Here is a 27,878-nt window from a genome sequence, read left to right on the forward strand (position 1 = left end):
GGATATGCTACTAAACAGTTTCATGTACATGTCCAAACACATATATTTGATTGAGACATTTTTTAAGTCATGTATAACTCTTTATGATCCCATTTGGGTTTTTCTTGGCAAAGATACTAGAGTCATTTGCTATTTCCTTCTTTAGTTCATTTTACAGATGAGGATACTGAGGCAAATAAGGGTAAATGATTTGCCCAGACAATGATATCTGATGCCAAACAGGAATGCTTTCCTGATTCCAAGTCCAGCACTCTTTCCACTTAACTACTTAAATGCCCCAAATATGGATATTACTTATCTAAGAACACAACTTATTTTGTATTCACTTAAAAGGGGATTATAAAAAGAAGGGAATTTTTAAAAAACTTTTGACAAACTGCTCTTTCTTATGGATTAAATTTCAAAATTCATTAAATGTGCTTTCTTTTCAAATGTACATGTACCACTGTCAGAAAGGTCAAATGTTTTACCATTTTCTATATATCAGAAATGCATATAAATTGACTTCTTCTAGGGACTATTTTCTGACTGACCTATCATTAAGAAATATAACAAGATAAGGATATTCTTGGCAAAATTTCATAGAAATTGAAGTCAGGCAGATTAAATCAAGCCTCAAATATTTAATAGCTGTGTGACCCTGGGCAACTCATTTTTTATAAGTTGTCAGGAGTTACACTCCTTCTTCACATTCCTCTGTATACTTTAGTTTCCTCTTCTTTAAATGGTATTATTAATAGCACCTTCCTCTCAGGGTTGTTTTGATGATAAAATGAAATCATTGTTAAGTACCTTGCAAAGCTTAAAGTGCTTTATAAATGCTAGTTATTATTGTTGTTATGTTTTGAGTGCCTTGGTTTCTGTAATATTTTGTTGTATTGAGTCTAAACATTATTTAAAGAAGGAAATTTTTTTAATTCTAAATTTCTAATATTATATGAAGAATATATGAAAGAAGAGCTCTATTTTCCACTGTCCTGAATTTATTTTGACCTGGTAGGATGGTTAATTCTCAAAGAGGAACAAAATGACATCATTATGTTAGAGTCAAGTTGCAGGTGTCCGACTGACTGATCAGAACAATAAGTGCTCAGAATGCTCTGCCACAGGTCGGGTACAAATAGTCCCTATGAACTTTTGGGGTGGACTCTCTAACTTTGTGCATCTCACATTTCTTCTGAGCTAATTCAATTCTGCTTAGCTCATAGAGAACAGCATTTTCTCTGATAAGGGCTCACTATATTGGATGGTCCTGTGCCAATGTTTCCCATGTCATGCAATCAATTCTAAAGTGGCCACATCATTCAAACATTAAACGTATGCTTGCCAAAAAAGATTATATCACACAGCGCAAGCACTTACAAGCTGGTAAGAAAAAGTGATACAACAATACTCTCAAGGTATCTCTTAAGAACTGTGATAGAATATAATATGATAAATTACCAAATTCTACCTAGTTTGATCTCTCTCTGTTCTAATACATGTATCTATGGTTCTAATGGTTATTTCTGATATATCAGAAAAAGAGATAAAAGAGAGCATATTATGCTTGCAGGTGGCCCATATAACCTCAATTTTCTATCTGAACCAAGAAAATTAAGTTTATATGAATGGCTATGCTAAATTGTAATATGTCACTGATAATGATGGATAATTAGGTGGCAATCAGGAACAAATCTCATCTTCATGAATTCAAATTTGGCCTCAGACTCTTATAAGTTGTGTGACCCTGGGCAAGTCATTTAGTATTGTTTGCCTCAGTTTCCTCATCTGTAAAATGAGCTAGAGAAGGAAATGACAAACCACTCCAATATCTTTGCAAAGAAAACCCCAAATGGGATCCTGAAGAAAACAGGACATAATAGAAACAAGTGAACAATAACAACTCTAGTATTTGCATTTGAGCTCAGTTTTTTTTTTCTTTTTCTAGATTGAGAGTTCTTAATCTTTTTTGGTTAACACTGGAAAGCTTGTGACTTTCTTCTCAGAATAATATTTTAAATGAATACTATTACAAAAAAAAAAAAAAAAAGATTGTTTTTAAATACTTGCCAAAATGTTGGGAGGAAGCTTAATTTCACCAGCTCCAGATTAAGGATCTTGAATCTAACCCACATATCAAGTAAGATTTTAATAGGACAGAACAAACTAATTCAAAAGGAGCATTTATGAGTGGGAGCAGAAATGTGTAAATAATTTTTAATTAAAAATTCATTATATTTAAATAGTGTACTTACTTGTGAACTTTATTCTACATGAAAATGTACATATGTCTATGTATGTGTATATGGAAATATAGATATATAAAAACATACAGAATGTTTAATAAATGCTTATTGAAGGAATGTCTCATTTGATATTGAATAAATCATTGAAGAACATTATCTCTGTTATCTCAGCTTTCAAGGAATCATGTAGATATTTTAGGTGTTCATGGAATACAGCTAGATAGAAGAAAAGTATTTAAAGAAAATTTTGTTTTCCTGAATTAACTCTTTTTGTAGACAGTAGGATAATGTTGCATTCCTTACATATTCCCATCAATTGTGTGACTATAAGAATACTAAAAGACTGTTGTACAATATAGGCTTCATGCTGCTACCTATTTTTTCCCCATACCTTCAAAATTGCCCTTTATGCATGTCAAATTATTGACTTCAATGTTTGAAAAAAAAAAAAAAGAACTTTTTCTAGGCCACATGTAGTTGTTTAAAAGGCCTGTGGTAAAGACAGCTAGATGGCACAAAGAAAACTACACTAGTTCTGCAGTCAGGAGAACCAGAGTTCAAATGTGATCTCAGATACTTATTAACTGGGTGGCCTTGAAGAGATCACTTACCTTAAAAAGAGGAGGAAGGTTGTTGACCAATTATTTCCTATCTTCTCTGAAAAACTTGGCCAACTATCTCCTATCTTCTCTGAAAAATTAGAGCTTTAGATCTATCGATTTTGAACTAAGATGAAAAAGTCGTTAAAATGTACATACATATTCTTTGACCCAATAACACCATTGTTCTGAGTACATACTCAAAATCAAAGAATAAGAAGTATGAACCTTTTGTACAAAAATATTAATAGAAGTTCTTTTGTGATGATTGTAAATTGAGGGGAAACCCATCAACTGGGGAATAGTTTAACAAATTACAATATATAAATATAATGAGACTCTATTTTTCTATAAGAATGATAAACACTGTTTCAAAGAAACATGGAAGACTTATATGAACTCATGCAGAGTAAAGTGAGTAAAACCAAGAAAATAATTTGTACAATAATTCTTTTACAATAATGCCAGGGATTCTATGATAAAGCAAGCAATCCACTTCCTGAATATATAAATATAACATATGTGTGTGTACACACACACACACACACACACACACACACACACACATGCATATATGTGAGAATGTATTTTCTTTCAATATGTATATTTTCCAGATGAAGAAACATAGATAAATAAAGTACCACCCCACCTCTGGAGTCTAGCGGAAAAGATAAAGTGTGTACAAAAAACATGGAGGAAAACACTGTCAAGACTAAAAAATGTTATATCCATAAAGCTATTTTAACATAAGATAGAATTCTGAATGTAGACTCCTAAAAATTGCTATAAAAGATTACAATTGCTATAAAAAATTATCATTAAAATGTTTATAAAATATGTCTCATAAGACAAAATAAAAATAAATATCTCCAAACTTTCTTATAGTACATTAACATATAATGGTTATTCAAACATGATTGTGATCTAATTTGAACTTTCTCCCAATGGTATCCTTTATCCTGAATCCATTGCAAGTAGCTTTTGCTTACTTATTATTCTCTTTGTTATGATGGAAGATGATGGGGAATGTTATATCTTGGAATGGTTAATATTTAAACAAAAGACATTCTTTTAAGTACATGTGTTTTTCATAATCTAGTAGATAAGAATAGTAGAGAATCCCAAGTGTGTAAATATATATGATACCTAAAGTCAAGAAACAAGTCCTATTCTTAGATATCATTTTCTACAGAGTCATGAACAATAATTAAATAAGCATTTATAACAAAGAAAGTGTGAAGCCAAAAAATTAAAATAAATTTAAATGTCTTAAACTTAGACATAATACCCTATTCCAATGCTCCACTATGTCATGAAGGTGTCCCTGGGTGCCTGAAAGTTATTCACACAAATCATACTCTCTAACAGGCCCAACCAGACCCTACAAAGGGTCTATTGTTTGATGTCTTTTTTTTTTTAAGACTAGCTTTCTGATTTTGCTCACGCCAGAAGTACAGTGGCCACTCACAGGCACCTTGCATAGTGAAAAATTCTATGAATCATCTAATTTTTAGACAATTTGTAAATACCAGTTTCACTGTCAATATTCTAAATATGAGAACTTTTTCTCAATGATAAAAAAGTACTCAAATTAGTGGAGAAACTAAGCCATAATAACTTGATATTTTCATAGTATGAGGCCAGAAGTAAAAAAGAAGATGAAACCAAATTTTTTAAATGGCTCACAGATTCCTCTTGAAAAGGCAAATAAGGGAACTAGAGACAATTTTATTATATGTCAAAAGGTAACCAGAAATTATTTCCTGGAACACTTGTTCATAGATGATTGTAGTTATCAGTGATTCACATTTGCAAAACCACCATGAAAATAATGTGGTTATGTTCAAACATATCAGAGGATAAGAAGATAGAAAAACTGAGATCTGGATAAACCCTTCAAATTAAATCAAAGCATGCTTTCATAATCAATGGCATTGATGCCTTTGCTTAGGGAACACAGTGAGGAAGGGAAATTTGGGAAACACGACTCATAGGTAAGAAATAAGAGAGGTTTAAAAAATTTACAGATGATATAAAAACCTCACATCTACTTATCATAAATACTTTTTTTTTTCTAAGAAGAATGTCAAGAGGTATAATAGCACTAAATAGCATAAGAAAAAATAATAATATAAGAAAATTTGATAGGAAATTATAAAAATTCACATTTATGAAGTTGTAAATATAAACATATACATATATTATCAATATCATCTCATTTGATCCTCAAAATATCACTGTGAGGGTAGGTATTAATATTGTTTTAATTTACAAATAAGGAAACTGAGGCTTAGGCTTGGGGAGCCTAAGTATTTTCCTAAAAGCCCACAGTTACTGATTATCTGAAATAGTAGTTGGACTAAAGTCTCCTTGACTAAATATAGACTTATGTCTCCATTTCACACTGTATCTATTGAATGGAATCATTTTCTATCAATCTGGGAATCATATGATCATAGATTGTAAACTGTAAGAGACTTCAGAAACCATCTAGCTAGTAAATGAAAGCCCACAGAGATTAAATGACTTCCTTAACTACACAGGTAGTAAAAGAAATACAATAAGAACTGGGGTTCTCTGATTCCCAATACAATAAATAACACTGATATTATTTCTGGCTTATCATGTTGCCTTGGGGTCATTACCAAATCAACTGCCTGTGTACATAATTAGACCACTGACTTGTTAAAGCAAAGATCAAAATTGCTAGCACACTGGAAGAATAAAAATGAGAACATATGGCAAGCATTTTAGGAAACTCCCAAGTTGACCTATTTAAATGAGATATTTCTACTACTGATAAATGGGTCAAGAATAAAAGAATAGACCAACACAATCACTGTTTTCTAAGCCAGTTTAAAAGATACAACTCCATTTTTATAATGTAAAAACCAAAAAAGCTGCTCCAGTAAAAAAACATAAGACCTTTTTATTCACAAAGATTATGCTAGGTTCAACACAGACTCAAAATACAACTTTGTAAACTAGTTGACATTTGCATAATAAGTCAATGCTTACAAAGTACTTTGCAGAAATCATCTCATTTGCTACTGTGAAGAGTTCTAAAATGGGGGTGCTGTTATCATTTCCATTTTACATGTGAGGAAATTGAGGCTAAGAAGTATTAAGTGAGTTGTCCACAGTCACACAGCTAGTAGCTGTCTAATAGTTGAGTCCATGTGTTACTGGATGCAAGTTCAGTACTCAATCCACTATGGCCTGCTACCTCTTTTCAACTAGGGAATGATGGGAGACTAGAAGCACTATCACCTTATAAAACAATAATCCATGGAGTAAAAAGCAAATTTAGGGAAAGCTTGATAAGAGATTCAACTAAACCAGATCATTCTGAAGAATAAAATGGACGAACAATAAACATAAACAATAAACAAATAACTGAAAAGATTTGGCAACCACTCTGTAACAGACCATCTTCTTAATCAGTGACAACACAATCATTACATTTAGATTCTAATATCATATTTCCCCTAATAAAATAGATTAGTAAATAGAAATGTAAGCAGTCTCACACACACACACACACACACACACACACACACACACTCTCCAAACGTGAGAAAAACCCAGACCAAGGACAAAAAGAAGAACTCTATACTAGAGGTGACTCAATAATTTTGAGTACCCAGAAGGATTGCAAGGACCTGGGGTGGGGGTGGGGGGAACAAACGACCTATAAAATACAAAAAAGGAATTGAAAGACCGTCAAGAACTACCAAACCACATACCTATTTTTCCATGTTTATATAACCTTTATTATTATATCCTACACATGTACTGAAGACAATTCAATTTAATAACACTTGTTTAGTACCTAGTATTTGTCAAGAATATGTTAAGTGCTGAGGATAGAAAAAAAAACAGAAAAGTGTCTCTGGTCTCAAGAAGCCTACATCTAATAAGGGAAAGATAACCTTAATGAATACTTAAGGTTTTCAGATATAATATTTTATAATAGATCACATTTTTTGGTCTAATCTGTGGGCCAATCTCACCCACCACTTCTATTATAGGGATTAGGAATTAACCTGCCCTCTAAATTATTTTTTAATTATTTTAAGATAATTGGTAAGAGTTGAGGAATGAAGATGGGGTTCCTGACTAGTTCCATTTTCTGTGACATACAATCTATAAAATAAGGTATGAACCAGTTGTTTAGTTGTGTCCAAACTCTTCATGACCCTGAAAAACCCTGGGGTTTTACCTGGCAAAGATATTGAAGTAGTTTGACATTTCCTTCTCCAGAGAATTAAGGCAAACAGTGACTTGCCCAGGATCACATAGCTAGTGAATGTCTGAGAGCAGATTTGAACTCAGGACTATAGACCGAGAGGTCTATCCACTGAGGCAGCTCCAATTTTTTTTTTTTCAGATTCACTAGTTAAAGGAAGAGAAGTGGGCAAGAAGTTTTCAGTTAACAGTGTAAAGAAGCAAAATACGAGACAAAACAAGAAAATGATTTGAAACATAAATTGAGTGGCCATTTAAGATTTCTAACAGATGGGATTTAGGAATGCAGGTCATAAGGACTGATACCATAACCCAAAGAGTTGGGGTTATTAAACTAGACACAGGAATTAATATTAACAGAAAAGATAAATGTCAAGAATATTTTTAACACTAAAGAATTAAGTACATAAATGACCAGTTAAAATGTTAAAAGATAATTGGTAGTTAATTAGCTATTGATAAAACTGAAAAGCAAAAGAAAGCCATGTCTAACATTTTAACTAACAAAAAGAAGACTAATTCTCATGCATGTACAGTTTAAACTTGATTAGTTGTACAGAAAACAAACACAGGACATACTGCATTTCCTCCTGAAATAAAACAACAGTAACTAAATTAACAATTGTATAGGAAAAGATCAGAAGAATGAATTTCAGAGTTAAAGGTAGATGAGCATCTTTCAATGCGTGTATAATATTATCCTAATGCAGACCTATCTGAAAACACAAGGGACAAAATGATTTTACATGGTACTTTCCAACCTTATGATTTTGTGACGATCACTACATGCAAAATGAGATGCAAACAATATAGTGCTAAAAACCAACATCTTTCCATATAGAAATGTAGACAAGTTATATGAGTACTAAGGCTTCTTCCCAAGAATCTGTACCTAGGTGTATCTTTCCAGCTCACAAAACAAAATGTATGACATAGTTTATGCATCAAAAACCATCTGTACCAACCCACCCAAGAGACTAAGAAGAATGATGTATTTGTTTTCTTAATCTAAGATAAAAGGAAAAAACCTACCTTAAAACTAAAATGCCAGCCTAACTTTAATTACCATAATATTAATATATGTCAGTCCTGTTCAGCAAGAAGACATCTGCAAAAAGTTCACATTGTTAATTAGCATCAGAAAAAAAATTTAATCAAGTTTTATTTGAATTTTCTCATTTAACTGACGTCAATAGTAGACTGAAAATGAAATTGTTCTTATCTGGAAAATGAAATATTGAAGTAATGGAATAAAAACAAGATAAGATACACACACACACACACACACACACACACACACACACACACACACACATACACACATACCTTTACCTTTTTCTTATGTCTTATTAAGTAAAGCCAAAATATGCTTTACTCAAGAAGGGGAAAATCTATTAAAATTTATACTTAGGATAGCACTTGATTTATTTAAAAAATATATTGGAAAAAGGAGAAATTTCTTACATATGCTTGTTAGAAGAAAAGGAGGGCATGAGAAAGTTCCAGTTAAGAAAAAGAAAAAAAAAAGAAGTAAAATAGGAGACAGAACAAGAACAAGAAAATAAGGAATAGAAATATAAATTGAGTAGCCTTTCAAGACTGCTAATAGTTGGGATTTAGGAGTGCAGGCCAAGTCATAAAACGAAGACTGCTAATAATATGAGAATTAGAACAAAGGAAACATATTAATCAGAACCAAGGGGATTCAAACTAAGGATATTGGAAACAAAAAAAAAAAACTTATGAGTGAAGATTTTTACCACACTTTGAATGTTTCTTTTATAATGGATCTGTCATGCCTTTTTTTCTTAAAGAAACAGGCTGAAAAACTAGCAAATTCCTACCAAATTTTAAAAGACAAGCTACTAGGATTTTCAATAGCTCAACTAAAATGTTGAAATTTTGCTATTTTGTCAATTAATGTCAAACTTGTTATTTCAGGCAATTATATTAAAATTTTATACTTGATTATTGTTATTTTTAATAAGCTCATGGAACACTCAACAGGTACCTAAAAATAATAAGCAATGAACAGTTCTGTGTACATAGAACCTGATTCGGAACTTGCTTCTAGAGTCTATTCCCTAAAGTCATCTTCACCAAGTTATTTAGTTTTCCAAGGTCTTAGCTCCCTCGATTATAAAATAGAGTTAAACTCATATAGTTGAGGTCTTTTACAATTCTAGATTCATAACATTAAACCCCTCCTAAATTAATTCTTGGGGATGAGGGAGCATAGCAATTGTCCATAATTAAATCTGATATGGACAAGGCTAATGTAGTACATCTGTCCTTTCTAAAGGCAAAAATAGGCTAAATAAGCAAATCTGAGATTAGAAAATCTGTCTACTTTATAGAATAATATGAACAGAAAATTATGAATAAGACAACCATAGTATCATAAAACACCAAGCACAATTTTAATATTTGTGAATGAAAACTTTGTATTTGTCCCATTAAAAAATCATTCTACTACTATAGCTATATGCTCAGGAAGTAGTGAGCAAGTCACACATAAGCAAAAAAAAAAAAAAAAAAAAAGTTTATAGCAGCATTTTTGTAACATACAAGCAAAAAAAAAAAAAAAAAAAAAAGAAACAAAATATATTCCCAATGACTGGAGAAATAACCATACCTATTATGATATGTGAATGTAACTTCAAATGTTCCTCATAGAATATGAAAATTTCAGAGAACTATGAGAAGACTTAGATGATGTGTGAAGTGATTCTGAATGAGAAAAACAGATCAAAATACAAACACATCTGAGGAAGTCTACATAAATAAAATCAACAGTGAAAGACAAATAATACTTTCTCTAAAATATCAGATATTAATCAAGAAAATTACTAAATATTCTATAGGTTTAATTTGAAAGACTTTTTCAGACTTTTAAATCACTAGTTGAGGGAAAGATGGGCTAAAAATAAATGATCCATTTCCTATTTAACTGATCACAATGGAACTTATTTTTCTTTCCATTTCATTCTATTTAACTACTTATGTGGTATGATGGATACAGTACTGAACTTGGGAGTCACAAAATCCTGAGTTCAAATACTTTTTCAGAAACCTAGTTGTTCAATTACAAGTAAGTCTCTTAACTTAAGATCAAATGGGATAATATATGAAAATGTACATCAGCTATTCTTATTGTTATTTATACCAAGTTAGAAGAGAAATAAAATTTTCAGAGGCAGTAATAATAGAATAAATAAGAGTTTGTATTGGAAGACATAGATTCAAGATCCAACTGTGCAACTCAGTTCCATTATGACCCTGGGAAAGTTATTTCATTTCTGTTTTCTCATCCAAAAAACAAAAACAAAAACAAACAAACAAACAAAAAAAAAAAAATGAGGGATTGGGACTAGATTTTCTCTAAGGACACTTCAGCTTTATATGATCCAATATGTTAAAAAAAAAAATTGTCAATGCTATAATCTTAAAGACAAATAATCTCACCTGAAGCAAGGAAGGGACAAAGTTCAGGTTGAGTTTCAATCTGTAAATGAATTTTGTGGTAGGCTACATAGCTATAAATCAAATCCTTTAGGAGGGACACAGGCATATTAGCTTTCCTAATGGGATATAGAAGCAAAGAAACCAATGTCTCTCTTATCTACAGGATTTTATAAATTAAAAATTACAAACATAGTGTGTTTTATTTAGCCCCGCTTCTGTGTCCTATGTGATCTGCCTCCAGTCTATTCTGTGATCCTCCAAATCTATATACTTTCATATACTGCCCCCATTCTCAGAACAAACTCTCTTCATATTCCCATATATTAAAATCCTTCTCTTTCTTCATTCCAGGCTCTATCAGTACCATTTTCTCCATGAAGTCCTCTTTGCTCCCTCCCTGCTTTCAATTCTCTTTGAGTTAGAAGGTACCTTTTCTTTGTGTTTCATTATGCTCTGATTCTCCTATTTACCACATTCAAGTTTTCATTATTGTACACAAGCTAATGATAGTATATGCCTTGTGAATAAGAATGATGGTATTTTTTCTTTTTGCTAGGCTTTGGGGATAAATATATAGTAAGGTTTTTTTAATTCTTATAGAAATGAAACATATGCTAAGCTGAAAAGTCTGAAAAAGGAGCCTTAGGAAAGCAAAATTCCTGAAGTTTTACAAAGTCCTATGTAAATCTTCAGGCTAACGTAAAGAATGCTACTTCCTAAGGGAGTTTACAGTACTTATTAACTTTGGTATCTGAAACTCCCACTATTTAGTTCAAAAACTCTAGAGAGTATATAAACACACCAACATGAGAATCAATAGTTTAAAAAAATTATTTCCTTAAATGTATTCTTTTTTATAAATGTATCACCATGTGATACATTTCCTTAAGTCAGTTATACTAGTGCATGAAGAAATGTTTACTCAGTCACAATATGAAATGTTCAATTCCAAAAGATAGATCTTTCCCCCATGCACCATCCCAAAGCAAAGTCTTGTTCTTAGAACACTTTTGAACTCAATATCTATTCAAGCACTTGCTCACCCATCATTTTATTTATTTTTTCTGAACTTTCACACAATCACACTCTATCAGACAGAATAAATTATGTGACATCATTATAAATCAAAGTGGTCAAGTTCTTAAACACAGACCTCAAGGTAAACAACAAAATTAAAATCAGAAAAAAAACCATACTGATGTTCCCCCCTTAACAACTTCTACTAACACAGCAGGAGCAGCATACAAGTGCTCATGGATAGGTATTAAAAAATCAATGTGAAGAACAGCTTGCTCCCTATGAAAACAGCAGCAATAATATTGGAAATTCCAGCTTCAGAGCAAAGCTATAATCTGTAAAGACAGATTTCTGAGTGCAGTAACAACCTAAAATAACTGAAATTCCAAGCAGATCTTAGAGGGATGCTTCTTGCCATAGTCATCACTAACATCCCCTCAGAAAGGTGGAATTTAAGGTATGCCTCCCATTTTCTTTTCTTCTCTCCTATTTTTGCTCTGGGTTGAAATGTCTCACTTTGAATTTCTTGGAGAAATGCCACCCAACTTTTCTTTAAATGTTCTGCAACTGTACATCTCTAGCCCAAGAGCATCACTTGCTTCACTCCACAGAGAGTTTTGGAGGATGAAGTCTCCCTTAAAATTAAAAGCCTATCAAGGTAAAAACACAAATCCCTTGCATATAGTCAATTTGAAGTTGTAAAATGGGGGAGATATCAAAAGGATTACATTTAAAATCTAAAGAAAAAAAGAAAAAGATAAAAGCAAGATAAATATTTTCTGTATATTAACATTTTTAAAACTTTATCCAAAGAAAATGACTAGTTCTAGTCAACAAAATTTATATTTTAACAGCAATGATAAAAATATTTTGCAAGTTTTTGTGTTTTAATTGAGCTCTTCTATTTGGGTTATCGAGACTTCAATATGTTAATTAATATAGTTTCATTATTCAACAATTTTGGATCCATTTTGTTTTATCTTAGGTTTTTTTTTTTTTAACTCTGAGGTATTAAATGAAACAAATGAAAACTAAATGAAACAAAAGAAAATCTGAGAATCTCACAGTTTTCACTGTAGAAGGCAAAATTAAACATTACAAATAATGAAAAAATAATATTTACAAGACACAAATATGAGGGCATTATGTCACCATGGACTTTTTCACACACATATATCTTAAATATATGAAATAAAGTCATTCTGGGAAAGCTGAATTTAAAACAAAATTTAAAATATCAAAACCTATTTTCCATTAACATTTTTCCATTAACATTCCAAAACTGGAACTATGTATAAAACTAATAGAATTTGAAAAGGGAGCACTTAAGATAAGATAAGAATGGGAGGAAGACAAAAAGCTAAATTTTGCATGATTTTCTCGGTAGAAACCAGTAATTGATGTTTCCAACTGAAATTACATATCTTCACTTAAAACCAATTTTTGCTCAATTCTTCTTTGGCAAATTCTACATTGGAAAAACCTCAAAAAAAAAAAAAAGAGGAAAAAACTTCCAATTGTCACTTAGCTGAAAAACAGAACCATCTTGCATACAAAAAAAAAAAAAAAAAGAATAAACAATAATAAGATATTAACAACTATACTATTCATGTATGTAGCTTGTTGTTGCTGCTGTTGTGTCATTTCAGTTGTGTCCAACCTTTTGTGATCCCATTTGGGATTTATTCAGCAAAAATATTGGAATGATTTATCATTTCCTTTTCCATCCCATTTTACAGAGATAAGTAGGATGGCTTACCCAGGGTTGCACAGTTAAGTGTCTTGAACTCAGATTTGAATCAAGTCCCACACTCTCTGTATTGTGCTACCTACTTAGCTACCCCACGATATTAATAATAGCTAGCATTATTGCTTTAAAGTGGTGATGAGCTTTAAAGTTTGCAAAGCACTTTACAAATTTGATCCTTACAACTTCACATCTTATCACAGAGCAAATAATGTTTCTATATTACTATGATTATGACCGATATTATAAAGGAACTTTATTTTCAGACAGATGCAACTCACAAAATCACTGATAATTTGATGTATACTTCATTCATATTAAAAATGCATCACAGTCTAAAAGTCAAAGTTATAATTTATGGAAAATATTTATCAGTATTAAATTCAATCAGGAGTTCTTAACCTGGAGTTTGTGAACTTTTTTTTTTTTTACATTTTGATTTGTAATTAACTTCCTTTATAATCTTATGCTTTTTATGTTTACATTTAAAAACAGTATTCTAAGAAGGGTGTTAGACTTTGTCTTTCTGTCTCTGTTTTACACATACACACACACACACACATACATACACACACACATACACACACAGAGAGACTCTGAAACAATTAAAGACAGAGAAAGAGAAGAAACAAAGAATGTTTTAGTAAATTCTTAAATAGTAACCCAAACAAAATAATTCTATTACAAGTTACATGAACATTAACTTCAAATAAATAAAAAAGAATCATATTTTGAGAGTGATTTATGAAATATACAATAGTAGTGGAGAAGAACTAACCAATGATTCCAGTCTTTATGAGCATGTATGTTTGAATAATATAATTTGCCACATGGTTTTGGAGCATGAGCTTTGGAGCATAGTTCTGCTCTGTTAAGGACATGATAGAGACAAATTTTTGATTAGTTGCTAAGCTGGAACCAAATTGCATGCAAGAGACATCATCCAAAATGAGCCCTATTCTTTTTCCTGCCTGACTGATTCCTTTCAAAGTTAAAGACATATTATAAATCTTTGAATAAGCGGAGACTTTAGATTCTCTCCTGACTTGACACCAACATACAATCCCATTAATAGATAACTCCATCCTTTGTCTCTATGTTTATTCTTTACTGTTTTTAGAATGAGTATTGGAGAATCCAAAATCTTGTGAACTTTGGTAGATCATAACATCACCACCAGAGGTCCAGTAACAAAAGTCTATGCTAGATTTTACAGATAGCCAATATGGTTAAAAAAAAAAAATGAAGTCCCAAGTAATTTGTTTGGCCTAGCATCAATGGAAGAGAGCTAAGGAGTAACAATGACTTATGCACTGACAATGCCAAATTTAGAAGTAAATCTGATAGGATAAATGATATGTAGAAGTACTTTAAGTTTGAGCCCACTATCTCTAGTGAAAGAATATGAACCCATGTGTTTTTCTAAAGTTCTTTCTGTATAACTTGTCATAAAGTCCTTTATAAGAAATTGATATATATGATTGTAGTGGAATATTATTATACTAGAGGAAATGGTGAGCAGGATGATTTCAGAAAAACTTGAGAAGACTTACATGAATGCAAAGCTTGTTGTTTTCAAAGTCTAATTTTTAAAATTCATAGAAAGTTAGTTTACCTCAACAAACTTCTTATAATGATGTTTCACCATAGCATGGAGGTGAATCTGGGCTTTCCAAAACGATGTAAAAGGTTTGGCCAGTTTTACCATGCTGGAAAGGCTTCAAGCACAGTGCTGGCAGTAGCCTGGGTATGCTTTCCAAGAACAAACCCAGCTAAGTATAGAAAGGCTCATCACTAGGATACTGGCCATATAATATAATTTCTTTGTCCATAGAAAGGAAAATGAATGTTTCTTTATTTCCATGCAACATCCTTCAACTCTTACACTGATTGAAAAGAAAGCAAAAGGTCTTTAAGTATTAGAAAGTTTTCAGAAAGGCAATTTTAATTTAGCTACCAATACTATGAAGATAGCATATACTACTCTGATGATCATACTATAATAGAAGATGAAGTATAGAAATTTTGGCATTTTTACTGTACATAACCAAGAGATAGAAATAAATAACAATGAAATAGAAGAATGGCTCATATGATACATTTAGAAAATCAAATAAAGGAGTTGAGCAGTTGGTTCATATTTCTTCATATTTTATCTGGTAGTTTTATATAGTAGTATAGCATAATAGTATAATACTACTAATAAATATTTGCAAAAAGCCTAAGCTGAAAATTGTAGATTATCATCATCTGTTGAAGAAAATGATAAGATATAAAAACATCCATAGAATTAAAAAAGACTGTCCAAATCAAACCAAAATGATATTCCAGGTTTTCAAAGCAAAGAAAAAAATACATATGGATAGAATAAATGCTGAAAGATAATGCAGTGGTCTAAGTGACTCAAACTTAATATACTTGACCAAAATTTACACATCATTAACAATGTTTTATAGAAAATCAACTGAATCCATAGGCTTGAAGAGTTGAAAAAAATGAAATTAATTTTAATATATTGGAAATAATACATTTTTGGAGAGGCATTAAATGACTTGCTCAGGGTTATATAGCTAGTAAGTATTAAGTATCTGAGGCCAGATTTGAACACTCAAGTCCTCATAATTCCAGGGCCAGTGGTCTATCCATTGTGCCAATCAGCTGCCCCAATAATACATTATTGAAATAGCCCTTCTTTATCAACTATCTGTGTACCATCAGATTTCCCAGAAAAAATATTAAAATCAGTACAAATCTAGAAGACAGAGAATGATTTAAGAAGACTAAGACAAAAAGAAATGAAAGAAAAAAGCAATAGAAGGCAAAACCAATTTTAAAGAAATATTGATGAGAGATTTGATTTAAGGAAAACTATTTTGAGGGAGCTTGAAGTTAAAACTGGAAGGAGGTGGACAAATAAAAGAAAAGTAGCAAAAAAGCAAAAAATATTTTTGTAAAGAACTCTTTACTTTTAAAGGCAATGAAGTTATAAGTTCATATTATAACTGAATCTGATCATACTGAATGGCGGATATGGTATCAAGTGTACCCAAGTGCATGGGTGACCTTTTTAGTTTAAAATGGGAGGAGAAAAAGGAAAAGTTGTAAAAGGTATCACTATCTAATTTAGATACCTATCTTTTTCATTTATATAAATTTTCTTATGAGAAAATGTGTGGGTGTGTGTATGTGTGTTAATGTCATCCCTGAGGAGGGTTTTATTAGCTAATAGAAAGGAATTTGCAATGATATTCCACAACAGACTATAACTTATATGGATTATAGAATTTTAAAATATTACTGATTGTTAATTTATTCATTATTTATGTTATTTTGTTTGCTAAATATTATTAAAATAATAAATATCAAAACAGATACTTTAAAGTCTTTCAAAATTATATTTCCTTAAAGATAAAAAAAAGAACTTTGTTCAACAACCCTCTGTTCATAAATATTAGGCAAGGCATAAAATAAATACTTGTTGGGTTTACCAAAAGCATTCAGGACTTCTAGAGCACAGTTTAAATTTTTTTTAAAATTCACCAAAATTCCTATAGATTATTAGATCTTCCAGATGTTCCTATTTGTAGATGACATTGTTGTGGTTGCACCAAATCATATAATGCTTCTGAGCCACCCGGAAGAGATCCAGAACCATTTAGAGGTTGGTTCAACAATCCATGCAGAAAAAAAATCAAATTAAGAATGCTGATTTTCCAGACTGTGACATATAGTCATACCCATCAGTATATATACCTTGAACAGACAATGAAAATGGGTAAATCAAGCCCAGAATTAAATAGGAATAGGAAAGTTGACTGTCTTCCTTAGGAAAATTGCAAGACTTCTTAAATTATCTCAATCTTTTTTCACAAAATTAAGGTATGTCTTTTAGATATCAATACTCTGTGATACAAAGTGGTTCTAAATACTAGAACAGCATATTGTAGAGTTAAAATCGGATATCATTAAAGGTCAATAGAGAGGTATATGTTATGTTTGCAAGTATTCTCATCAAATCAATAAGAAGAGACATGGGGGGGAGGGGAAGGGGGAGGGAAGGGAGGAGGGGAGAGATGGGAGGAAGATATCCAAGTAATGTGTTTAAAAAAATAAAGATGAGCTAGTCATCAGCAAAAATAAAGGATAATATTGAATGCCATAGGGCCTGTTATTATAATCAGTGTCATAAAGAAGTACAGAAGATCCCTTGCACATTTAACAAATCTTTTATAGTGAATTTATGGCAAAAACAATGGACAGAAGTCAGTCATAGAGATGGGACATACATGGATTGTCACAATCTGTATTGTTGGAATGAACTTCCACATCAACGATCCATTTTAGCATAGGCACCTGAAAAAACATACACACTTCAAAACCTTTGATTGTGTAACAAACTACAAAAAAGTAAGTTAATTTGGCATTTCTCAAAGATGGGCTTTCAAACTGCTAAGTGGTAAGGTTTATTAGAAAATATAATAATACTGCATCATATGGCCACAACTTATTCAGGAATGTAGTAATAGTCAGTAAGATGATTTAGATGAACAAATCTACCCACAGCTATTTTTGTACTCATAGCTAAAAAGTAACTTTGAAGAGAAAAAAATTTTCTTCTTCAATTGTTTTGACACTTGACACAAGCTTAATTTGTTGTAAAAGGCTAAAATATGAAATGATTATCATTCTTTAGACAGGGATTAAATATTCTATGTAGTCTTTATCTGATCAGTATGAAGTTAGACTTTGGAATGCAAATTAACATTTATTTTATGTAAAGAACTAAAGTTCAAAAAAATCAGAGGCTACTAAGGTGTCATCTGATGAGAAGATACACTATTAGAGATTTGCTTGATTGTTAAAGGCAATCTTACAACATACATCTGTCAAATTAACAGGATCTCTGGTCCTTTACCCCCAAGTGAGGATCCAGTATTAGCACCTTATCAATACTAGCCTGAATTTCTTCCTCTCTCATTTTTCTCCAGCAACATCTCAAAGTTCAGAAAAAGAATTGGAAGTAGGCCAAATTTGGTAACAGAATCAGTCCCAGATGTCAGAAGACATGAGTTCAAGGCTTAGTTTTACTATTAATTATCTTTAAAACCTTGGCCAAATTATTTAACTTCTTAGTGGATCAGTTTGCTAACTTAAAATGAAAAACTTAAACTAGACTATGCTGATAGTGACTGCTATTTCAAAATCATATAAACTACCTCTTAGTATCTCTGGGCATCTAATTTAACCTATATAAGCCTCCTGCTTTCTCTTTACTTAAATAGATGAAGTTTTCATGCTGCTCCCTTTTATGAGTTTAAAAAGATTAAATTAGATAGTATGTAATGCATAAACATAAGCTATCACATTATCATCAAAGTTTGGTTGTCATTCAATTTCTTTCCTCAAGGAAGAAAAAAAATGTCAGGATAAATACTAGCTATTTACTTAAATCGGGTGATCTAATTAAACATTCAAAAGGATTCTGTATTTTGCTTTAAGCTGTCTCAAAAATATTTTAAAAAATACAGAAAGCCAAAACATTAAATATGCACTCACAATTCATCATATTCAATATCAAATAAATGTTGTCTTGCTATCACCTCTTGTTTTGATAACTAAAATATTTGTCCACCTATTAGCTAAAAAGATCAGGTATTGTTCTCTAAATCTTTTATTTTATTAGTAGTTACTTATATCTCATAACTCTAAAGCTAGAGGGCAAGAATCAGTCAATTAACAAACATTTTTTAAGATCCTATTGTGGAACAGCTAAATGTTACAATGGATAGAGCTCCAGATCTAGAATTAGCAGGACCTGAGTTCAGCCTCAGACACAACATTTACTAAAGCTTTATTACCTTGGTCAAGACACTAAATCCCAATTACCTTTCAAAAAAAGCCTACTATTTGTCAGATATAAGGCAATGGAACACAAAGACTGAACCAATCATTGATAGGAATCATGTCTTCCCTTTATTTGTATCTTTGTATCTTCAATAGTGCTCTGGTACATGATAGATATTCATCATATATTTGTTCATTTGATGTTTAATATAATACCAGATCAAAATCCAGTGTCTCAAGAACTTGATTTAATAAACCAATTTTAAGTAAGACTTTATATATCTTGAGATGGCCCACGAGAAAAGAAAGAAGAAATATAAGTTAGTGCCAAGAACATAAAATTTCTTCAGAAACTTAAAGTAAAAGAAGAGAAAATTAATATAACATTTAAAATAACATTTTGGAAGCATAGGAAAATATTGTTATACTATAATCAAAATTCTTCCATAAAACCCCTATCCATAAATTGCCGAATAGCAGGAAATCTAACCCAAGTATTTATAGTCAACATGTGCAATACATTTTTTTAAAAATTTAAGAGAAAGTATTTCTTGCCAAATCCATACAAAAATGCTCTGCACATTTAGGTACTTTTTAAAATGAAATTCTTAAAAATTATAGTATGCAAATGGAATCTGGAAAATGATAAGAAGGAGAAGCAACTATTTAAGTTGTTCTTATCAAAGTCATAAGGAGAAATCATCATTTTAAAGAGTTTATGGGAAATTAGAATAGCAAGAATATATACAATTTGTAGTCTTTGAAAAGCTTTCCCAAGTAATACAAAGCAGAACACATTCTATCACTCAAGTATGATTTTTCTATATGACATTCTTGTCTCAGCAACAATAACAATTATAGAACTCTTTAATGTATTGGCTGACTCATAAAAAGTATATTCTTAATTTTCTAAGGCTATTATTAATTTAAATAGTTTAATTTTGTTTAAATATAGTAACTAGCTTTTTTTTTTAAATCAACCATGCTAAGGTATATAATGAATCCAATACTTCACAATAGTAACAAATGTATCAAAAGATCTATAATTTTAATATGGGTATGTCCCTTCAATAGATCACAAGCCACTCATACCCTTACATGCAGTGGATGACTTTTAGTGGTGCGATACATAGAGATAGACTGGATCGGCAGTCAAGAAGACCCAACTTCATAGTCTCAGAAACTCACTAGCTGTGTGATCTTAAGAAAATCATTTAACCTCTGATTGTCTCAGCTATCTCATCTGTAAAATAGGGATAATATTATGCCCAAAAAGTTATCAAACTGTGCATACCCTTTGATCCAGCAGTGCTATTTTGGGCTTATATCCCAAAGAAATACTAAAGAAGGGAAAGGGACCTGTATGTGCCAAAATGTTTGTGGCAGCCCTGTTTGTAGCGGCTAGAAACTGGAAATTGAATGGATGCCCATCAATTGGAGAATGGCTGGGTAAATTGTGGTATATGAATGTTGTGGAATATTATTGTTCTGTAAGAAACGACCAGAAGGATAAATACAGAAAGGCTTGGAGAGACTTACATGAACTGATGCTAAGTGAAATGAGCAGAACCAGGAGATCATTATACACTTCAACAACGATATTGTATGAGGATGTATTCTGATGGAAGTGGATCTCTTTGACAAAGAGACCTAACTCAGTTTCAATTGATAAACGATGGACAGAAGCAGCTACATCCAAAGAAAGAACATTGGGAAATGAATGTGAATTATTTGCATTTTTGTTTTTCTTCCCGGGTTATTTTTACCTTCTGAATCCAATTCTCCCTGTGCAACAAGAGAACTGTTCTGTTCTGCAAACATATATTGTATCTAGGATATACTGCAACATATCTAACATATATAGGACTGCTTGCCATCTAGGGGAGGGGGTGGAGGGAAGGAGGGGAAAAATCAGAACAGAAGCGAGTGCAAGGGATAATGTTGTAAAAAAAATTATCCTGGCATAGATTCTGTCAATATAAAGTTATTATAAAACAAAATAAAATATATAATAAAAAAATCTAAACACTAAAAATAATTTGTGGGAAATATTAGAAAAAAATAAATAAAATAAAATAGGGATAATAATAGTACATATTTCACAAACAACATATTTTGTCATTTAAGATCAAATGACAATACTCTTTAAATGCTTTGCAAATCTTAAAGCATCATGTAAAAATGCTTGATACTAATACTGTTATTATTTTGTCTATCCATGTCCTCCAATAAATCTGATACAAAGGACCCACTCTATAATCTGAGATTCTTTGGAATTGTACAAGTCAAAATGAAGTTTTCTTTTCCATTATCCTTCTCTCACCAAGTTTCTTTAATGGAGACTTTGTATCACTTCTTTTAAACAATGCTTAGAGGTGAAATGTTTCAGCTTGACACATACCTGTTTTGATACACTCCATTGCTCTACAGATGACCATAAACCTTAATCCTTAATCATCTATGATTTGCAGTTAAATGGCATGAGTAGGAGAATATCACTATTAAAAATGTAATTCCATTCAAACATTGATTAAACATCTTCTATATCATAGAGACTGAAGATACAAAACCAAAATTAACACTTCTACTGTCAGATTTATATATTAAGGGAGAGGTAGAGAAACAACATTACAATGTTAACATACAACACAAATAATTTTTTTTTAAGTATTTTGAAAGAAAAGAGCACTAACAACTGGGAAAAAGGGGAAAATTTTTCAAAAAAGTGCTCTTGTAAGAGACACACTTTAACTGAATATTGCACAGGGCTAAGGATCATAATAAATACAGATAAAGAGATAATGCATTCCCAAGCATACAAACAGCTTATATAAAGGTACTGTGACAAGTAAAAGAATATTGTGCATGGGAAATAACAATTAAGTTGCATCAAATAGAATGCATAGTGAGTGGAGAAAGAAAAGATCTTAAAAGATGCCAGGGCACAAACAAAATTATAAATCTCAAAATAGTTTGCATTTTTTCTTATATTTAATAGGGAACTGAAGCAGCTAATGGCCACAGCAGATAGAATACCAGGCTGGATTCATGAAGTTTTATCTTCCCAAGTTCAAATCCCAAATTTAGACACTTAATGGCTTTGTAACCTCAGTTACTTTACTCTGTTAATCTCAGTTTCCTCATCTGTAAAATTAGCTAGAGAAGAAAATGGCACACCACTCCAGTATCTTTCCTAAGAAAACTCCACCAGTTTATTTGAAGATTTGGTCAACACCAAAAAATAGAGAATTTCTAAAAAATTCTTAAAGAAAAGGAAAACATGGGTAGATTTGTGCTTTAGCATTTTGGCAACTGTATGAATAAAAATTAGAGAGAAAAGAAGCTGGGATAATATTGCAATAGTATAAATGATGAGGACTTAACTAGGGTGATTTCTTAACTAGGTTGTGTTTCTAGAAATAAGAGGACAGAGAGGTGACATACAGAAATAGAATTAACTGACTGGCTTTGGGGTGCAAAGGAGAACAAAGCATGAAATATATCTCTATGTTTCTTAACCTGGATGACTGAAGAGATGGTGGTAACCATAATAGAAACAAGGAAATTCAGTTAAATGGTAGTTTAGTGAGGAAAGATAATGACTTGTGTTTGAGATATCTGTGGGACAATGTGACAAAGGTATGCAAGAGACATCTTTGGTATGAGATAGATCTGTAGAACTAAGAATTTTTCCCATATAAAAAACACTTTAACCCATATGAGATGCTGAAATCACCCAAAAAGAGCACGTAAAAAGTAGAGTGCTAGAAAATTGATAGCCTATAAAGACAATGAGAAATAGAAATAAAATTTTATGAAGGATGAAACTTTTTGTTAGTGAAGGAAAGCTCAAAGGGATAGCCAACAGTGTCGCATGCTACAGAGAAATCAAAAATGATGAAAATGAAAAAAAAGGCCTTTGGATTTTGCAATTAAGAGATCATTAGTAACCTTAGGGAGAATACTTTTGTCAAATGATGGGATCTAAAGTCAGATTTCAAGGAAGTGAGAATTTGACAGTGAAGTAGAGGCAATGAGAAGAGACACATTGAAGGAATGATAGGATCAATTAAAAGTTAAAGATTGGAAGAAACTTCGGCAGGTAAGCAACAAGAGAGAATCCAATAAATAAAGGGATTAAAGAGGGGGTGGGGATTAATAGAAATGGTAAATTCTAATAAGAATGGCACCTTCTCTCTCAAAGACTGGAGAAAACAGAGGGGAAAATAAGTTTGCTGAATTGCTGAATTGAAAATTCATGAAAGATGGTCTCAAATTTCTCAGGAAAATAGCACATAAGATTATCTGTTGAAAAAAATGGAAAAGAAAGAATGTATAGTGTGGGTCCCTTAATGAAAGGGAAGATTTGGATTAGATGCTGTGGAGACTGTAATAGAGAGTGTTGATGAGGAACTTTGTTTCAAGGTCATTAAAGGCCAGCAAAATTTCCCAAAGGTACAAGTTCAGGACCCTCTTTTATGTTCAAATATGGAGCCACTTGTCATATTGTTTAAGATGTATATATTGAAGGAATGATTTTATTGTTGTCCATAATGACAGCATACAACAATCTAAACAACTGACATGTATTAAATGGCAACAAACAATTATTACATTATTTTGTTGGGGTCCATATTTTCTTTTTTCTAAAAGAAACATTGAAGTAAATAGCTTATAGTCTAATTGGTACTTCCAAAGAAAATCATGCATATCATTTAAATTCATTCTTCTAAATGCAAAAAGTGTGAAACTGAAAAATAAGAAAGGAAAACAATATCAACTTACATGGTAGAAATATAAGAAATATAGAAACTGAAAAAAAAAAAGAAAAATGGCTGAAGAAATAAAATTATCAATCTCTATGGAGCAGTAGTTATGCTAAGTCAAAAGAATAAAGGATTTACATCATAACTGCTATCTTCAACACTTAAAACATCAAAAAATGTGCAAAAGACAGTACTTACACTTGGGGGAGGGGAGGAAAATCTTTTACATACAGTAATAAAAGCCTTCTTAAATAAAACCAGAGGTCTCTGTGAAAAATTCATTCTCTCAAATTCCCCAAGGTCATTGAGACCCCAAAATGTCAGTGTTTCAAGGTTTGGTTCAGATGACTATCTAGTGTAAATCACTAGAGACCAAACAGTAGGAGGTGAGGTGGGGGAGAAGTAAGATAAGCTATTATATGAAGACAACCTGAAACAACAACAACAATAACAAAACAGGTAAGAAAGCCAAGAGAAACATATCTGATAAAAGTCTAGGACCAAACGAGAGAAAATCATTACTGAAAGGAATTTTATTAGGTTCCAGGAAATGGTCAAAAAGCAAGATTGGAAAATACAATTTCAGATATGGCAACAATAAAAAAATAAATGTCAAAATCAATATAAACAATGAAAATGTATCAAATATATATATAATACACACACACACACACACATATATACATATATATATGCTTACTAAGTGTTGTCTAAATTCATAAAAGAAAATTATAATGAATTACCACAAAGCATATTAATGATAATTACAAGTCTGTAATATAATCAACAAATACAGAAAAAATTCAAAAGGTAAAATAATCAAATTCTAGGATAGAATTTGAAGAGTAGTATCTTCTATATTAGAAAACTAAAGACTATAGCATCTCAAGACATATATTAAAACAAAAATAACACACCACAAATAACCTAAAGCATATAAAATTTATATAGTTAAAAGCCCCATATATTAAATTATTCCCTTTAAATATCACAAAAACACTAAAAATAGTTAAAGAACATAAAAGCTATTGAACTAAGTGAAAATTAAAAGATTTTTGGACAATGAATTAAAAAGCCAAAAAAAATTCACAGAAACAAACTACATGTTAAGAAAATGACAACAAAAAGATAATATGTTAAAATCTAAAGGATACAGCAAAGGAAAAATATAAACAAAAATTTGAAAGGATTTGTAATCAGGGCAGAAAAATAAAACTAGAATATGCTCCCAATTCCCTCAAATAGGTCTAAAAAGTTGCATTAGACTGAAAACTGATCCAGAAATTGATTTTTTTAAAGTCACAAGAAATCAATTTTCTAGCCCATTTTGGCACAAAGAGACAAAAAGGATTCTGGAAAATGAGAATAAGCAAGAAAATGTACAGATTACTTCGAAAGCAGCACTTGGACCAACCCAAACATTCCCTCCAAAAATGAGTATCAGGTCAGAGCATACATTCATGAGCCAGAAAGATGGCTGAAAAAATGAGCAAAGAAATAAGAAACTAAAAAGAATCCTATCTTAAAACACTGTTATTTAGGTCAGAATTGGAAACAATGTAGAAAACATCAGTTGGAAATGGTTTAACAAATTGTGATATGTGAATGTAACAGAGTATTACAATTCAGTAAAATGTGATGTGTGTGTGTGATGTTTACATAGATGCATGGAAAGATCTATTTGAATTGATTCAGAATGAAGAAAGAAGAACCAAGAAAACAATTTTCATAGCATCTACCAAAAAAACTGAAAGTTTTTACCACCAAAAATAACAAAAGTAAACAACAATGAAGGAAGAATTGAGAAGAAACCCTCCAACCTATTTATTCATGGTAATGGTTTCACAGGTGCTACACAGTGAACATGTTATATACTTGTAAGTGTATTTATCAGTCATGTGGATTTTTTTCCCTCAAAAAAATATTATTTGTCCTATGGAGTGGCTCTGAGAGGCAGAAGGATACATAAGATACTATGGTGATATAAGAAAAAAGATTTTTGTAAATTAATTTCTTTATTTTGAACTTAAACAAAAAATGATAAAAGAAGAAAAAAACCTGTTGCCACATATACAGCAGAACAATATAAAATTATAAATTTCCATTTTGAGAAAATCTATATATTAAATACTGGACATTATGTTCAAAGCTGCCCAGCTTTTCTTCGTTTCTGTAGTGGGTTTTCTTTTGTTCTCTGCTGTGCACTTTTTACTTTATTTTCTTTCACCTCCCTACATAGCTCAAAGAAGGCTACAATTAAACACATAGATAAATAAATAGATATAAACAAGCATGCACACATACACACACATATATACTTATATGCATATATGTAGTTTGACGCTTATTTCTGTTTCACTGAAGTCAAATAGCAGCTTGTTTCATAAGTCTTTCCATGTTTTTCTAAATCAAGCAGTTCATCATTTTCTATACCACAGCATATTTCAACCCAATATCAGGTTGAGAGATTATCTAAGATAGACTTTTCAATTTTCCTTCTATTCTGGGGTACATGTATGTTTCATTAATACAAGAAATTTTTAATTTAGAATAATTGAAACCATCCATTTTAAACTTAAATAATGCTCTCACTTTATAATTTGGTTAAAGGGTATATGTTGTTGAATCTGCTTCCATTATATCTTTTTACTATGGTTTCTTTGAAGTTCCTGATTTTCTATTCTTCCAAATGAATTTTGTCATTATTTTTTCTAACTCAGTAATATATATTTTTTTAGTAATTTAATAGGGGATGACATTATATTAGATATGTAAAATTATCATTTCTAAAGTTATATTGACTTCACCCATGTATAATAAATATTATGTCAGTTAGTTAGCTCTGAATTTGTATAAAAAGTGGGTGTTTATGTTTATATAGTTCCTGTGTCTAACAGGGACACATGCAGGTATTTTATGCTGTTGAAATAATCTTAAATTTTTTTTATAATAATCTTTTTTAGTCTTTTAAAATAATATTAAATAATATTGCCGACATTTTTTTTATCAATTCTATTTTAATTTGAAATTTATCTGAGAACCTGATTTATTATGGCTGCATTTTTTAACCTAATCAGTTTTACTCTAGACCTTTATTTTATCTGTGTAAATTTCTCACTTTTATATTTCCTGAAAGCAACAAATTGTCGAATTCAAATTTTAATCTGTTCTTAGCATTTTGATTCTTCATTTACATTCTACATTACAATCACTTGTTATGTATTTTCTTCTATCCTATTTTTCTTCTGTCTTTCTCACCTTATTTAACCTACCCAACTTCCCTCCTTTGCTTTACTTCTACTTGTTTCCTTGCCCTCCTCTACCTTAATTTACCTATTCCTCCAAAAGTCCCCCTGCTCCTATACCCTTGTCCTCTTATTTTTTTCTGAATTCAAAAGACTTTTATACATGTAAATATATATATACACATACATGCACATGTTTTATATATATATGTATATGTATGTATGTATGTATGTATGTATATACTCAGCTTCATCCAGTGCTTGTTGTTTATTCATTTCACAGAGTTGGTCTGGAATTGTTTATGCGTGTGCATACACACGTTTGCATATGTGTTTGAACATACGTGCATGTGTGTATTGTTCCTTCTTTAACCCCATTCCCAATGAAAGCAAGGTTCCAGCAATACCCACACTCCCCTTTTTCTTTCTTTTTATGTATCGGTTATTCCTTTTATGACTTTTTTATATGAGATAATTACTCATTTTTATCTCTCTATACAGTTTTATTATTTAGAACCACTTTCATCATACTTAGCTCAGTCCATATCTTTCTTTCTAACTACTCAAATAATGATGATAGTCAAATAATTACTGCTAATATTTTCACTTTTAAGAAGTAAACAAGTTGATCTTATTGAATACCTTATAATTGGTCTTTATTGTTTATATTATGTTTCTCCTAGATATTATAAGTTTATTGTTTCCTTAAGTTCTGGGAG

At 31.2% G+C, this 27,878-nt stretch overlaps 1 protein-coding gene across 1 annotated transcript in view; it reads right to left on the minus strand.

The window, feature by feature from the left end:
- Window positions 1-27,878, minus strand: part of PDE3A (phosphodiesterase 3A) — a 328,828-nt gene that overhangs the window by 287,456 nt on the left and 13,494 nt on the right. The gene's annotated exons all lie outside the window — the stretch shown is intronic.

Source organism: Antechinus flavipes, chromosome 5 (genome assembly GCF_016432865.1).
Source record: "Antechinus flavipes isolate AdamAnt ecotype Samford, QLD, Australia chromosome 5, AdamAnt_v2, whole genome shotgun sequence".
Classification (NCBI taxonomy): Eukaryota; Metazoa; Chordata; class Mammalia; order Dasyuromorphia; family Dasyuridae; genus Antechinus; species Antechinus flavipes.